This window comes from Hordeum vulgare, chromosome 2H (genome assembly GCF_904849725.1).
Source record: "Hordeum vulgare subsp. vulgare chromosome 2H, MorexV3_pseudomolecules_assembly, whole genome shotgun sequence".
Classification (NCBI taxonomy): domain Eukaryota; kingdom Viridiplantae; phylum Streptophyta; class Magnoliopsida; order Poales; family Poaceae; genus Hordeum; species Hordeum vulgare.
Window position 1 is genome coordinate 61,069,913 of NC_058519.1, and position 16,722 is coordinate 61,086,634.

Sequence of the window (16,722 nt, forward strand, 5' to 3'; positions counted from 1 at the left end):
CGGCAAAAACTGGATGCACTTCGTGTACAAAACGGACAATCTCCTTCGAAGTATCATGGTTTCATACGGAAACTCGTCTCTTACAAAGGGATTTTCAATTTTTTTGAACTTATTTGAACCCCCTTATTTTTCTGCGTTCAAAATGCACCATTCAAAGCCACATCATCAATTTACAACCTTTTCTGACTTCATTTGTTATTTTTTATGCATTTACTGATTATTTTCAGCTCTAAGACCATGAAATTGAAAAGCATTTGAAATGAACTCTAAAAAGGTTCCAAGTTGGCATGGTATCATCATTTCACCCACATAGCATGTGCAAGAAAGTAGACAGGCTTACGGCAATAACTGGATGCACTTCGTGAACAAAACGGACAATCTCCTTTGAAGTATGACGGTTTCATACGGAAACTCGTCTATTACAAAGGGATTTCAATTTTTTTGAACTTATTTGAACCCCCTTGTTTTTCTGTGTTCAAAATGCACTATTCAAAGCCACATCATCAATTTACAACCCTTTCTGACTTCATTTGTTATTTTTCATGCATTTACTGATTATTTTCAACTATAAGACCATGAAATTGTAAAGCATTTGAAATGAACTCTGAAAAGGTTCCAAGTTGGCATGGTATCATCATTTCACCCACATAGCATGTGCAAGAAAGTAGAGAGGCTTATGGCAAAAACTGGATGCACTTCGTGTACAAAACAGACAACCTCCTTCGAAGTATCATGGTTTCATACGGAAACTCGTCTGTTACAATGGGATTTCAATTTTTTTGAACTTATTTGAACCCCCTTGTTTTACTGTGTTCAAAATGCACCATTCAAAGCCAGATCATCAATTTACAACCCTTTCTGACTTCATTTGTCATTTGTCATGCATTTATTGATTATTTTCAGCTATAAAACCATGAAATTGTAAAGCATTTGAAATGAACTCTTAAAAGGTTCCAAGTTGGCATGGTATCATCATTTCACCCACATAGCATGTGCAAGAAAGTAAAGCGGCTTACGGCAAAAACTGGAAGCACTTCGTGTACAAAACGGACAATCTCCTTCGAAGTATCAATGTTTCATACGGAAACTCATGTGTTACAAAGGGATTTCATCTTTTTCGAACTTATTTGAACCCCCTTGTTTTTCTGTGTTCAAAATGCACCATTCAAAGCCACATCATCAATTTACAACCCTTTCTGACTCCATTTGTTATTTTTCATGCATTTACTCATTATTTTCAGCTATAAGACCATGAAATTGAAAAGCATTTGAAATGAACTCTGAAAAGGTTCCAAGTTGGCATGGTATCATCATTTCACCCACATAGCATGTGCAAGAAAGTAGAGAGGCTTACGGCAAAAACTGGATGCACTTCGTGTACAAAACGGACAATCTCCTTCGAAGTATCATGGTTTCATACGGAAACTCGTGTGTTACAAAGGGATTTCAATTTTTTTCAACTTATTTGAACCCCTTGTTTTTCTATGTTCAAAATGCACCATTCAAAGCCACATCATCAATTTACAACCCTTTCTGACTTCATTTGTTATTTTTCATGCATTTACTGATTATTTTCAGCTATAAAACCATTAAATTGAAAAGCATTTGAAATGAACTCTCAAAAGGTTCCAAGTTGGTATGGTATCATCATTTCACCCACATAGCATGTGCAAGAAAGTAGAGAGGCTTACGGCAAAAACTGGATGCACTTCGTGTACAAAACGGACAATCTCCTTCGAAGTATGAGGGTTTCATACGGAAACTCGTCTGTTACAAAGGGATTTCAATTTTTTGAACTTATTTAAACCCCCTTGTTTCTCTGTCTTCAAAATGCACCATTCAAAGCCACATCATCAATTTACAACCCTTTCTGACTTCATTTGTTATTTTTCATGCATTTACTGATTATTTTCAGCTATAAGACCATGAAATTGTAAAGCATTTGAAATGAACTCTGAAAAGGTTCCAAGTTGGCATGGTATCATCATTTCACCCACATAGCATGTGCAAGAAAGTAGAGAGGCTTACGGCAAAAACTGGATGCACTTCGTGTACTAAACGGACAATCTCCTTCGAAGTATGAGGGTTTCATACGGAAACTCGTCTGTTACAAAGGGATTTCATTTTTTTTGAACTTATTTGAACCCCCTCGTTTTTCTGTGTTCAAAATGCACCATTCAAAGCCACATCATCAATTTACAACCCTTTCTGGCTTCATTTGTTATTTTTCATGCATTTACTGATTATTTTCAGCTATAAGACCATGAAATTGAAAAGCATTCGAAATGAACTCTAAAAAGGTTCCAAGTTGGCATGGTATCATCATTTCACCCACATAGCATGTGCAAGATAGTATAGAAGCTTACCGCAAAAACTGGAGGCACTTCGTGTACAAAACGGACAATCTCCTTCGAAGTATCATCGTTTCATACGGAAACTCGTCTGTTACAAAGGAATTTCAATTTTTTGAACTTATTTGAACCCCCTTGTTTTTCTGTGTTCAAAATGCACCATTCAAAGCCACATAATCAATTTACAACCCTTTCTGACTTCATTTGTTATTTTGCATGCATTTACTGATTATTTTCAGTTATAAGACCATGAAATTGAAAAGCATTTCAAATGAACTCTGAAAAGGTTCCAAGTTGGCATGGTATCATCATTTCACCCGCATAGCATGTGCAAGAAAGTAGAGAGGCTTACGGCAAAAACTGGATGCACTTCGTGTACAAAACGGACAATCTCCTTCGAAGTATGAGGGTTTCGTACGGAAACTCGTCTGTTACAAAGTGATTTCAAATTTTTTTAACTTATTTGAACCCCCTTGTTTTTCTGTGTTCAAAATGCACCATTCAAAGCCACATCATCAATTTACAACCCTTTCTGACTTCATTTGTTATTTTTCATGCATTTACTGATTATTTTCAGCTATAAGACCATGAAATTGAAAAGCATTTGAAATGAACTCTGAAAAGGTTTCAAGTTGGCATGGTATCATCATTTCATCCACATAGCATCTGCAAGAAGTAGAGAGGCTTACGGCAAAAACTGGATGCACTTCTTGTACAAAATGGACAATCTTCTTCAAAGTATCATGGTTTCATACGGAAACTCGTCTGTTACAAAGGGATTTCAATTTTTTTGAACTTATTTGAACCCCCTTGTTTTTCTGTGTTCAAAATACACCATTCAAAGCTGTAAGACCATGAAGTTGAAAAGCATTTGAAATGAACTCTGAAACCAAAGTACATACATAGTTCTCCACAGCATTAAAACCAAAGTACATACATAGTTCTCATTGAACAACATATAACTCTCCAGAGCATCTAATTAAAGCATACATTGAAATTATTTAAAACATTTCAATGCAAAAAACAAATGCGATCATAACCACAACCAAGGTAACAACTGATCCATCTGCATAATGATACCAAGCCTCGGTATGAATGGCATATTTTCTAACCTTTTTAATCTTCAACCGCATTGCATCCATCTTGATCTTTAGATCATCGATGACATCCGCAACATGCAACTCCAATATCATCTTCTCCTCCTCAATTTTTCTTATTTTTTTCCTTCAAGTAATTATTTTCTTCTTCAACTAAATTTAACCTCTCAACAATAGGGTCGGTTGGAATTTCCGGTTCAACAACCTCCTAGATAAATAAAATCTATGTCACATTGGTCGGCATAATTGTCATAAACAATAAATGAACCAAATAGTTATGAAAAGATAATATATACCACATCAGAATCATAGACAGGACGAGGGTCGACGGGGGCGGATACCAAAACCATCGCACTATATAATAACAAGGAATAATAAAAGTAAGAAAATTAGACAAGTATCTATCTGAAGTCAGAATTTTTTTCTTTCAGAAAGAAGATAAGAACAAGAGGCTCACCACGGTGGTGCCGGCGACGAGATCGTTGCGGGCGATCGACGCGGTGAAGACGGGGCGGGGACGGGGCGTGACGGACCGCTAAATCTAGACAAATCTCGGTGAAAATGGAGCTCAGAAGTCGAGTTTCGAGAGGAGAAAGCTTAACTAGTGTGGCTCGGGCATTTCATCGAACACCTCATGTGCATACGAGGTGAACTAGAGCACCCAAATGCCCTCCCCTCGCTGGCTTGACAAAAACAGAGCATTGTGGAGTGCTCTGCCGCGGCGGTGGGTATATGTAGGCAAGTTATCTGTCCGGTTCAAGCCACGAACCGGGACCAATGGTTATGGGCCAGCAGCGAGGACCATTGGTCCCGGTTCGTGGCTCGAACCGGGACAAATGGTTACACACGAACCGGGACCAATGCCCACGAGGCCCCGGCCGACCCCCTGGGCTCACGAACCGGGTCTAATACCCCCCATTGGTCCCGGTTCTTGAAGAACCGGGACTAATGGGCTGGCCAGGGCCGAAACGATAGTCCTGTTTTCTACTAGTGTTCCACTCTCCCCTCGTCATCCGTAGAGGTGCCGTTAAGAAAACCCATGCGTACTTATGCCATGGTGAACCATGGCAGCGTATTTATGTCGCTTGAAGGCGTCGTTATTGCAACTGTTGTCTTCCCGCCGTGCTGCTCTAAGGGAAGCGCTAGATCTGGGTCTCTCGGATCGGACGATGGCGGCGCGCGGCGTCATTATTCCCTCCCGGGGTCATCGTTATTTGAAGAATGTGCTAGCTGGAGGGGTCCTGAAGTGGAGTGGCATGGTGTTCCGAGTCGAAGATAGCAGGTCTCAATGGCATGGTGTAGCTCGGCCTCCGTGGTGGACTCTTGATGATGGACGGTTGTGTTGTCTCGCGTCGTAATGGCGTCAACAACAGACCTAATAGGATCATTTGATTGATCCTTATATCGAAGATGTTCATGGACGATTTTTGGAGTGTGGGCATACGATATGTACTAAGGGTCTGCTAGACCGTACCGATGCTCCAATTTTAGATGGTACGTGTAGGGGTGAGGTCAGGGCAAGCGGCTTTGATCATGACCACCATTATCATCAAGTTTGTTCGTAGGGTGATTTTTGTTGTCGGGGAAGGATCAATGTTTTATTTTATAAGGCATTGTTGAATAATAAGATAATTTGAATGTGTGCATCACTCGATGCAAATGTCGGAACTCAACCTCCTTAAAAAAACATAATATGCCTACGCAGGTCTTTGAGCAATTTTTTTTAATATTGCATTTTTTTTATTCTTTTTGAAAAATAATGCACCGATTTGAAAATTTTCAAAAATAGGCCTGCCTCGGCCACTGCGAAACCGAGTGGAGGCTGTCGGCTCTGGCGTGGCCGATAGGAGGCCAGTCGGCCTAGGCCCGGTCGATTAGTGGCTCTCGGCCACGTGGCGGCCGACTAGTGGCCAGGCCACTGCCTGTCGGCCTTGGGGAAGCCGATAGGGCAATGTTCTTGCAGGCCACCCCTTCCTAGCTAATGCATGAGCAAAACCTCATTCAGTAGCGTGTCACTACTGATGAGTTCGTCCCATGAAACTATTCTATTGTCTATTTTGAAATTGCTAGCCAAGCGTAGAAGACACTCGGACATACCACTGTGAAAACTACGATCGAAAGGATAATGAGACATTTTGAGCACACTCCTTACCAACCTTGCTATGGAGAGGGTTTTATAGGTGCCGAAGAGCGAGACGAAAACCAAATGGCGGGAAAGCGAGGCGGGAAATAAATGGCGGGAAAGCGAGGCGGGAAATAAATGGCGGGAAAGCAAGGCGGGAACAAAATGACGGGAAAGCAAGGCCGGAACAAAATATGCTCAGTTGGTTCTTCGTGGATAACACATATACTACCAATAACTTGAGATTACAGACAAACTAAGATACACCTTGCCGGAATTAAAATACAACTTGCTAAAATTAAGATACAACGTGCTGACACAACTTGCTGAAATTAAGATACAACTTGCTGAAATTAAAATAAATCTATTGAGTCCAGCGTGGATATTTTCCTTTTCCATCACTGGCTTCTTCTGCTGCTTTGGCCGCACGAGCCCTTTCTCACTTTCTCTCCCTCTCAGCTTCACGGGCCTGTTCCCGCTGTCTGTAAACCTCCTCCAACCGAAGTTTCTCTTCTTGGTTTTTCCTTTTCATCTCATCAATAAAAGCCCTCTGCTCCACACAGTAATCTTCCCACTCTTTCTTCTGCTCTGCTTTCTCCTCTGCTTCAGCCTTCTCGCGACGCTCTTCCAAGTCCAAGCTAGCCCATGCACGGCGACCACTTTCACGAATCTCGGTCACCGCCCAGTCCGGCATTTCCGTGTCAATCCAGCGATAGTACATGCACAGAGGAGGAGGAGACTACAAAAAAAATATATCAAGTAAACAATAATATCAACAACATATTTACTCTGTATAACTTGAGCATACCGGAGGCCTGAGGTACGCAGAAATAGATTCGGACAGATCAGATTCATAATTGGCGCACATAAAAAACTTCATGCCCAACAATCTGAAAAATCCGTCACCTCCTTCACCTTGCAGAGATCACCGCACCAACAACGAACTGCTTCCACACCCCGAGGCAAACTCGCACTCTGCATTTTCTTAGGTCTGATGCTCTGATCCGAGCAAGGCAAACTCATATTGACTGAATGATGGAGGAAGGCAGTGCTAGTGTTCTCAAGTCAGGCTGGATGATGGAGGAAGGCAGTCCAATGCCTCCTTTTATAGACTTAGATGACGAGGAAGATGGCGGGAAAACGAGGAGGGAAATAAGGCGGGAAAGATTTGGCGGAAAATAAGAGGGTAAAAAGTTGGCGGGAAAGGTGGCAGGAAAAGAAACGGGCAAAATTTGGCGGGAAAGGTGGTGCGAAAAATTTGGCGAGAATGGAGACGTGGAAATATTGGCGGCAACGGAGGAGGAACGAAATGGCGTGGCCGATTGGGAGAATATGGGCGGGAAATGGAGTCGGGAAAATAGCTAATGTTCAAAATAAAAGTACTCGATACATAGAATACACATAAGTTTCTTACATAAAATATCATCGCGAGTGAGACGGGTAGTTTGGATGCCCTCCTCCTTACACAATAAAAGTACGGTTCAAAACGTGGAAATGGAAGATTTTTTATGTGGGGGAGAAGGAACGAGAAGAAAGAGAGAAAGGAGATAAGATAGAATGGGAGAAGGGGGAAGGAAGAAAGAGGAAGGAGGAACAAGGAGAGGGGGGAAGGGGCAGGCTGGGGCTGGCTCGTGGCCACTAGTCGGCCACGCCTAGGCCGATTGCCCTATCGGCTTCCCCAAGGCCGACAGGCAGTGGCCTGGCCACTAGTCGGCTCCCACGTGGCCGAAGCCACTAATCGGCCTAGGCCCGGCCGACTGCCTCCTATCGGTCGCACCAAAGCCGACAGCCTCCAATCGGCTAGAGGGTGGCCGAGGCAGGCTTATTTTTGAAAATTTTCGAATAGCTGCATTATTTTTCAAAAAGAATAAAAAAAATGCAATATTAAAAAAAATAGTGGTCTTTGAACGGGGCAGGCGCTATCCAATGTTTTCTTTTGTTGGCAAGAGTGGTCAGCTAGGACCACATCTCTAATCCAATTTAATGGAAATTGCACAACCACCAACTATTGATACTGATTTTGCATAGATTACCTGTTATACAGATTTGTTTCATGTGATATCACATATTTATGCAATCCGTTGTAACCATGTTTAATCCAACGTTTAGGTATGTTCACATGATTTTCATCAAGTGTATCCTGCTTGTAAGTGCACACATGGTGAAAAGAAAAGAAAAACCCGCCACATTAGCCAACCAACTATAACTACCAATATCTTCAAAACATTTGGTCCAGTTGAGTTTTTCTTGATTAGTATTTTGAGTAAACTTACGATCTATCGAGTTTTTTCGTACTTTTGTAAACATGTTGAACTTTGAACATGCGATCGACTTTCTTTGCCAACACACACTTACATGCGGGACCTATCCATTAGAAATCACATCTGCCTATCTAAACGCCCGACTAGACCTAGCGGCAACAGAATACACCAATACGTGTTGTGATGTGCAACAAACCTATATATAGTAGGCGTTCTGTGCAAAATCAACATCGATAGTTGGTGGTTTGTGCAATTTCCTCTCCGATTTAACACGCGTCACCATTGAGACTTTGGGAGAGGACGAGCCGAATTGTCAACGCGTCTGACATAACTCCAACGAACACGACCCTGCCGAGCATTGCCCTTGGTCAATTCTTGAACTTGAATCCGTCGTGTCGTGTCGTGCGCGTGCCTCCGTGTAACTTGCAGTAGAAGTGTCACCACGAGCTCCAGTAATGTTACTTGAGAGCCGCAACTGTAGTCACTTCTTTCCCCATCACGGTCGCTGCTCATGAAATTCAGGAGCCCAAACACTGCATTTTACGCCTATGCCTCCGCCGGCCGCTGGCCGCTGGCCGCAGTCTGCCTCGCAAGACCGCGACGCACATATGATATCCGCGTTCGTGATGACTAAACGGCCAACTAATTTAGATAGACCGACCGCGCGAGCTGGTCCTCGATCAAGGTGTGAAAAGGTATTGATCCGGCCCATTCATGCATGTATGCATGGCAGCCGCGCTCTCGTCGTCTGGGTGACGGCCGATCGACGACGTCCGGCTGCTGGTAAGTTGACAGCCATGGCTGACCGACCAGATCGATAGTGAAGTAAGAACGGAGACCTTCTCTGGCTGCGCAGGAACGCATGCATGGAGGTATGGCCTAGCAGCAGCCGGTCGTTAATACGGCATAGCAGGCGCGTGATGTTCCGGTCAGAGTTTCGGCGAAATCGCCTTGAGCTCGGCTGCGAAGACAACGGCCACCCTGCATGCTCGATCGATCTGGTTATAATTAAGGCCATGTCTCTTTTCTGGACTTCACTGGAGGTCTTTCCATGCGGCTGCTCTTCTCTATTTTTCTGATTTTATCTTGCATGCACTCACTGCATAGGCATGATGTCAGCAAAAAATATATTATACTCCCTCCATTCCTAAACATAAGTCTTTTTTAGGCATGTACAGCCGAATATTGCTTTTGGCTCCCGAGCTCACTGAAGGCCTTTAAATTTAAACTTCAAATTCAGTGAAAATTTGTATTTTAATGTTTCAAAAAATTCTGAAAAGAAATACATAGATAAATGAAGGTATAATACACAAGTGTGAACATTTTCAGAACAAAATACGTTGAAATGAGGGCTGTGCAAAAAAGACAAATCTGAGGCTGTTTAACACATGTTACTATTCATCATTTCAGATCATGAATTTGTCTTTTTTGTACAGATCACGTTTTAAAGTATTTTGACCTGAAATTTTACACACATGTCGGTTACATCCTTACATACATGCATATTTTTTTCAGAATTTTTTGAACCATAAAAATTTAAATTTGAATTTTTCAAAAATAAAGACCTCCATGGCTCCCGGGAGCCAAAACGTCATTTTCATGTACAGCGGCGTCCACTAAGCCGTCTATAAAAACTGCCACGTTGGATATTTTACTACGTGGAAGGGAGATAGGGAAGAGAAAGAAGGAGCTTGTCTGTAATTTTACAGACCGTCGATAGCCCAGAAAAAATGCTAGCTATCGATAGTCTATTCCCGTTGTACTTCCTGAAGTTTGTAGTGAGTCGTTCCTTCTGCCTAACTGCCATGTTTTTTATTATCAAGACTTCCTGTTTTTTTGGGTGCTACAGATAGTCAAAGAGACGACCCGTTGTACATGCCATTTTCACAGCCATCTACAACTGACGTGAAAGACTATTATAGACGGCCCGTATCTAAACTGATGTACATGCTCTTAGAGACTACATACGAAGCAAAATGGATGAATCTATACTCTAAAGTATGTATATATACATTCGTATGTAATCTCTTAACGAAACTTCTAAAAAGATTTATATTTAAAAACGTAGTAAGTATTTTGATTTTTAGAATTTTAAAATATTTTATCTTTCAAACCGTTAACCCCGCCGATGATCCGCTTTCATCATAGCTTCCTCATGACGAGATCTTTGAAATTTTTCCATGTTGACAGGTTTTGTAAACTCTTTTTTGTCAGTAGTTGTGAGGTTACCATCACTTAGTTTCCGTGCTATGAGTCACTTAGTTGTCACATTAGATTAACTTTGTTTGCCGTACTGTTGAACGCTAGTATATACTCCCTGTGTACCATAATAATTGTAGTTCTCCCCAACTATAATTATTATAGTACAAAGGAAGTATATGCCTACCTCCAAAAAACTGCATTTCCCCGTCCCCCGCGTCGCCCTCTCTTGCGGTTCGGGGGAAACCCTAGATCGGGCTCCTCCACCGCCTTCCCACCTCCCCCCTCCCTCGCTCGCCACCACCTGAGGAGCCACCGGCGAAGCCTGCGCCGGCTCCGGTGAAGTTGGCTGCAGGGCCCTTCTATTTTTTGTTGCTGCGGCGCGCGGCGTGGGCACGGCGAGCGCTCAGTGCGGGCAGACTAGCGTGTGCGCAGCGGGCCGCGGTGAGGGCGCGGTGTGCGCGAGGCGAGGGCGTCCCGACGAGGGCGCGTCGTGGCGCGAGGTGGCATGGGTGTGACAGCCCGATGCCGACGTTCCAGAAGATTCCCCCTTCATTTCCGTTTCCGTCGTGTGCTTGTTTGTTATTTTGTGGCCTCATCATGTAGTTTGCATCATCGCATCATGCATGGAATCATGTCAACTGTGTTTTGTCGGTGTTGCTTGTTGCTCCGTGTTGTTGCTTGTGAGTGCTTGTGAGTGTGGCGTTGTTCGTTGGCGTGATGAGAGTGGATGCAACAGAGTCGCTTCAAACCCTGTTGCCCGTGGACCTAAACCTTCTCTCCCCTCTCTTTTCATTTTTTTTTGTTTTGCTAAAGAGTTCAATTTTAACCCCGTCAAAAGATTCGTCTTCTTTTAAAAGAAAATCATTTTATTAAATGTGGGGGCAACCCTTGGGTTTTTCTTTTATTTCTCCTCTTGTTTTATTTTAAAAACAGTCTCATTTTCTTTTCTTCTTTAAAGAGCCTTTATTTTATTCTTTAAATAAAAGGGGTTTTGATTTTATTCTTTTGTAAGAAAAGGGTTTATTTTAATTCTTCAAAAGGTTTCATTTATTTTATTCGTTTAAAAATGCCCAAAAACTATTTCTTATAGTTGGGGTATATTTTTTTCAAAGGAGTCAACAACATTTATTTATTTTTTATTTTTGTTTAAACCTATTTCTTTTGGTAGGTTGGATTTCTGTTTAAAAAAAGGAAAATTAAGCAAAAGAGAGAGGAGGAGGCCCACTTGGGCCGCAGCCCAGCTACCCAACCCTAGCTCCCCTCGATCCCCCCTGTTTCTCCCGTGCGCCTCCCTCTTCCCCCTCGTCCTCCTCGTGGCTTCATCTCTGCCCCGATCCCCCTCTCCCGTAGTTGCCGCCGCTAGCAGCCAAGCCCCCGCCGGCGCCGCCCCCCATGGCTGCTCCCCGCGCCCGCCGTGCTTGTTGCTCACCTCGCTGCTCGTCGCGCCCCCTCGGCTCGCCGTCCCCGCGCAGCCGCGCCATGGCCGTCGCCCCTGCTTCCTCCACGCGCCAGCAGCCCTGTCGCGCATGGCCTCGCCGGCCTCCCGTCCTCGCCTCCCCTGCCGCTGTTCCTGGCCCCGAGCTCGCATGGTTGCCGTTCCCCGTGCTTGCCCCGCCGGCCGCCTCTTCTGCACCAGGCCTCCCGCGCCTCCCGCGCCGCCGTCCAGCAGGGGCCGCGCCGCCTCTTCCGCCGGTGCTCTGCTGCGCTGCCTCCGCGATGGCCTCCCGTGGACACCGCCCTCGGCCTCGTCTCCGGTCCGCCGCCTGTGCTCTCCGCCGGAGCTCGCCTTGCCATGGCCCCCGGCCTCCTCCTCCTGCCCGTGTGGTGTGCTGCTGTGCCGCCGTGTTGCCGCTGTTGCGTTGCTAAGCTGCTGCTCCTGCTGTCAATTGGTGTGCTAGCTGCCGCTGTTGTCCCGTTTTGCCTTGCTGCTTGCCTGCTGAGCTGGATACTGTTGCTATGCCCTGCTGCTGCTATCCTTGGTCCCGCGCGCCCCCGTGCTTGCCATTTTGTTGCTCGCCGGATGCTGCTGTTGTATGCCGTTGCTGCCGCCATGGCCTAGTTGCTAGGTGCTGCGTTTTGCTGGTGCTGGCTGCATATAGTTGGTGTTGCTATTGCATGCATGCCGCTGCCGCTCTTGTTGCTTGCCTATCGAGCTGCCTTGTTGTTGCCGAGCCGATGTTGTTGTCTGTTGCTCCTAGTGCCGCTTGTGCCGAGCCGTCGTGTGCCTGCCATGTTGCTGTTGATAGCTATAGCTGTTGCTGTTAGTCTGCTTATGCTTGCTGCCCATGCCGGCTAGTGCTCGCTGTTAAGCTGTAGTTAGTTGCTTGCTGATGCTAGTTGCTGCTAGGTAGATTTTTTTGTTGTTGCTATTCCACCGTCGCTTGCTTGTGCTGCCGTTTGCCGACGCCGCGTGCGCCATTCCCTCCTTCATGGATTCGACAAGACCCGAGTACCACGACGACAACTACGTCCTCGACGACCCTCGGAACGAGTTCGATTACCGTCGCCGAAGGCCGTGAACCACGACGCCGAGCGAACGACTACCGTCGACGAGACCCGAGTACCACTACTTCCATGACGACCGTTGTTCTCCTTCATCGAACCGAACCCCTCCGATTCGCACGTGTCGAAGGTATACCGATGAGACGTTGTCGTGAACGTGTGCATGTGATGTATGAGATGAATGTATGTTTGCACCGTAAGTTGCCTGTTGCATGTTGTCCCTCTTATGTTGTGCCCGACACATGGGAACCCGATAAGCAGGATCACCCCATCTTTATTTAGCGCTCCCGCACACGCTCCCTATACGTTGGCACGTTATCTCGACGAGTTATCGGGATAGGAACGTTGTCGTGCCATCGTTTCCGTCTTGCCGCCATGGTTCCCTCTCACTCGCCGTGGCGACACTTGCTTCTTCCTCTTCTTGCCCGTGTTGTTGTAACTCGCATGCATGACGCATTCATGGCATAAGTTCTTGTGTTGCATGTTTCTTGTGTCGTAGCTCCGATCTATGTTTCGCGTGTACCCGACTAGGATGTCAGGTAGGATCACCGCTTCACCCCTTGCCATGTAAACAACAATTTAATATTGTCGTGTAAATTAGCGGGAGTGAGCTAATAATTAATCGTGGAGTTTCGTCGATATGCAACTCGTTGCATATCGAGCTTCACTTAATGTGTAGTGTTTGCGTGAGGTGAATTTCCATGCCATGCCTTGCATCTTTGATCTGTTCATGCATCATATAAGGTTGTGCATCATGTCTTGCATTTGTCGTGGTGAATATATGTGTTGATGTTTGTTTCCAGTTTGCTCCGTCTCTATAGAGTTCCGCAAGCGTGTCGGAATGTGAGGACCCGTTCGACTACGTCGGTTCTTCTGCTTCACGGAGTCATTCTTCTCACAAGCGGGATCTCAGGCAAGATGACCATTTCCCTAGATGCCATTACTATCATTGACATGCTAGTTATTTCGATGCTATCGTTTATGTCTCGTTGCCTACCACTTGTTAAATTTCAGCCTCTCCACAATGCCATGATAACATCCAACCTATTCAACCTAGCAAACCACTCTTTGGCTATGTTACCGCTTGCTTAACCATGTTGTTAGCGTTGCTAGTTGCAGGCGCAGTTGCTTCCATGTGATAACATGGGTTCCTTGTCATATCACCATATTAATTGATATTTAATTTAATGCACCTATATACTTTGTAAAAGGTGGAAGGCTCGGCCTTTCTAGCCTGGTGTTTTGTTCCACCTTTGCCCCCTTAGTTTCGGCTACCGGTGTTATGTTCCATAATTGAGCGCTCCTAACACGATCGGGGTTCTTATGGGGACCCCCTTGATAATTTGTTTTAGATTAAAGCTGGTCTGGCAAGGCCCAACATTGGTACTACATTTGCCCAACATAATAATTTTGTTAATACTGAAAGCATAGGGCGTCATGAACCCGAGGAGTAATTCTACATAATACAGGGAGGGCCAATGCTGGTCCAAAACAGAGCATCGTGCGGGGCCAACCCGTGGCAACTCGGGTGATGTCTATCAGGCCACCGTACGCTTCGCTTATCTGTCGTGTCCTGAGAACGAGATACGCGGCTCCTATCGGGATCGTCGACACGTCGGGTGGCCTTGCTGGATTAGTTTTACCTTTGACGGAATATCTTGTGCATCGGGATTCCCGTGATGCTTTGGGTAATCTCAGAGTTGAGGTTTTACACTAGGGAATCCGACGAGATCGCGAGCTTCGTGATTGAGGATTTCTATGCGGCTTGTGGTAATTTGTGATGGACTAGTTGGAGCACCCCTGCAGGGTTAAATCTTTGGGAAAGTCGTGCCCGCGGTTATGTGGCAACGTGGAAACTTTGTTTAACACTGTTTCTAGATAACTTGAAGTTAACTTAATTAAAATATGCCAACTGTGTGCGTAACCGTGACTGTCTCTTTCATGAGTTCTTTCTCCGATCGAGGACACGGTGGGGTTATGTCTGACGTAGGTAGGTGTTCAGGATCATTCGTTTGATCATCAGTAGTCACGTCCGCTATGCGTAGATCTTCCCCCTCTTATTTCTTGTACTCATAAGTTTAGCCACCAAATATATGCTTAGCCGCTGCTGCAACCTCACCACTTAACCTTACCTCACCCATTAAGCTTTGCTAGTCTTGATACCTTTGGAAATGAGATTGCTGAGTCCCCTGTGGCTCACAGATTACTACAACACCGGTTGCATGTACAGGTAAAGATTACTTGACGCGAGCATGTTGATTGTTCATTTGGAGTTGCTTCTTCTTCTTCTTCTTCTTCATCGATCTAGGATGGGTTCCAGGCCGGCAGCCTGGGATAGCAAGGATGGACGTCGTTCTTATTTTCTCGTTTGTTTTCGTTCGTAGTCGGACCCTGCTCTTACTCTTGATGATTATGTAATGTACGGATGTGACTCTGATGTAGCTTGTGGCGAGTGTAAGCCAATTCTATAATATATATCTCTTCTTTTCAGTACATGTACTTGTAACGATATCCATTCTTGCGACACGACAAGATGCGCTTCTATCCCTGACGAGGCCTTCGTGCCAAATTAAGAATAGGGTCGCATCTTGGGTGTGACATTGGGCCTTCGTGGTGGCGTGTCTGGAGGTGGGTGTGCGGCGCCTACTGCGGGCAGAGACAGCCAGACGAGGCCCTTCCTGGTCACGGCGGGTGCCTGCTACCGCTCGGACGCGATGGTTTCGGGCGGGGGTGGAGCGGTCTGTGGCGGTGGCTGCGGGCGGGGCCGGCCAGATCTGGGCCCTGCCTCGCGCGTGGCTGGTGCATGAAGTGGTGCAGACGCGGTGGCCGCGGGCGAGTGGTGGAGCGGTCTCCGGCGGTGGCTGCGGGCGAGGCCTGCCAGATCTGGGCCCTTCCTGGTTGTGGCTGGTGCGTGCGGTGCTATGGATGCGGTGGCTGCGGGCGGGGCCGACCAATTCAAGGCCCTTCCTGGTCCGTGGCTACTGTGAGTGGTGGAGTTGACCGCGACACGCATGTCCTGAGATGTCGGTGCTTCCGTCGTGCTCGAGTCTGTATGGGGGGAGGGACAACTCCGGATCTTCTAGTGGGTGTGTTTAGGTGTTCTCCCTGACGTATGTTTTGCAATTTCTCCATACGAAATCCCTGCTCTTTGCCGGTGATGACAACACCCATGGGTGTTGTTTCCTTGTTGACGGCCTCACCGAGGATATCTTGCACCTCTCTCGTCCGCGTGTTCAGTCTCCGGGTGAAAGCCAAAATCTACGTTGTTGGATCGGCGATGACGGCGTCTTCGACGTCGTTTCTTTGTTGGAAGCATGGTTATGGAGATTTGACTTCTTGATGGGAGCACATGGTTTGCGGCATGGTGTCCAGTCGGGAGTTGGCGGTGGCGGGGTGATGCTCGGGTCTGCGATGGCGTGTCCGGTGTGGGCTGGCCGTTGGCCGGCGGTGTTTGGACACTCGAGCATTCTTGAATTGCAGGCAGCGCCTTACAAGCCATGTTGAATGTCCTCTTGCCACCGGAGCGGCACATGTGTGCCTCTTTATAGGATATGTCTTCTCTCTTCGGTGTTGACGATGTTGTTCGCATGCTTGTGTCCTTCACGCTCTTGTTAGCCATGTAGTGCTTTAGACCTAATTTAGCTGGGTATTATGTGTCACTTGTAGTGGTTTTTGCATGGTTTTTCTCTAACAAACCAAGCAGTTTCCAACCATCATCGACTTCTTCTTGTGCAAGGGAATCTTAGCAGCTCTCCAACGTTCAAAAAAAATGTACCACTATGAAACTTGCTTCATGGTACTTCTATGGGATGATCCACTTTTTTCCTATCGTTAACACACTTGGATATTCACTCTTTACCCTTAGATCACATTAACTTCTAGAAACATAGAACGATATAATTATTGTGTAAAGTGGTCACAATTAGCATGAACAACTATGTTGACATATTCTGACAACAAGAGGTGACATAAACTTCATTGAAACATGACAATATGATAACTTGTTTTGGCTCGTCGAGACAAACTCTTGGCATATTTGAATCCAACGGTTCATGAGATAAATCATTTTGAATATTTGAATCTGGCAATTAATGTGATGACATCAACATTATATGGTAAATTCTTTGCATCATGCGTGTGCTCTCTTTAATATAGAAAATTACAGAAAAATAAAAAAATATTAAATC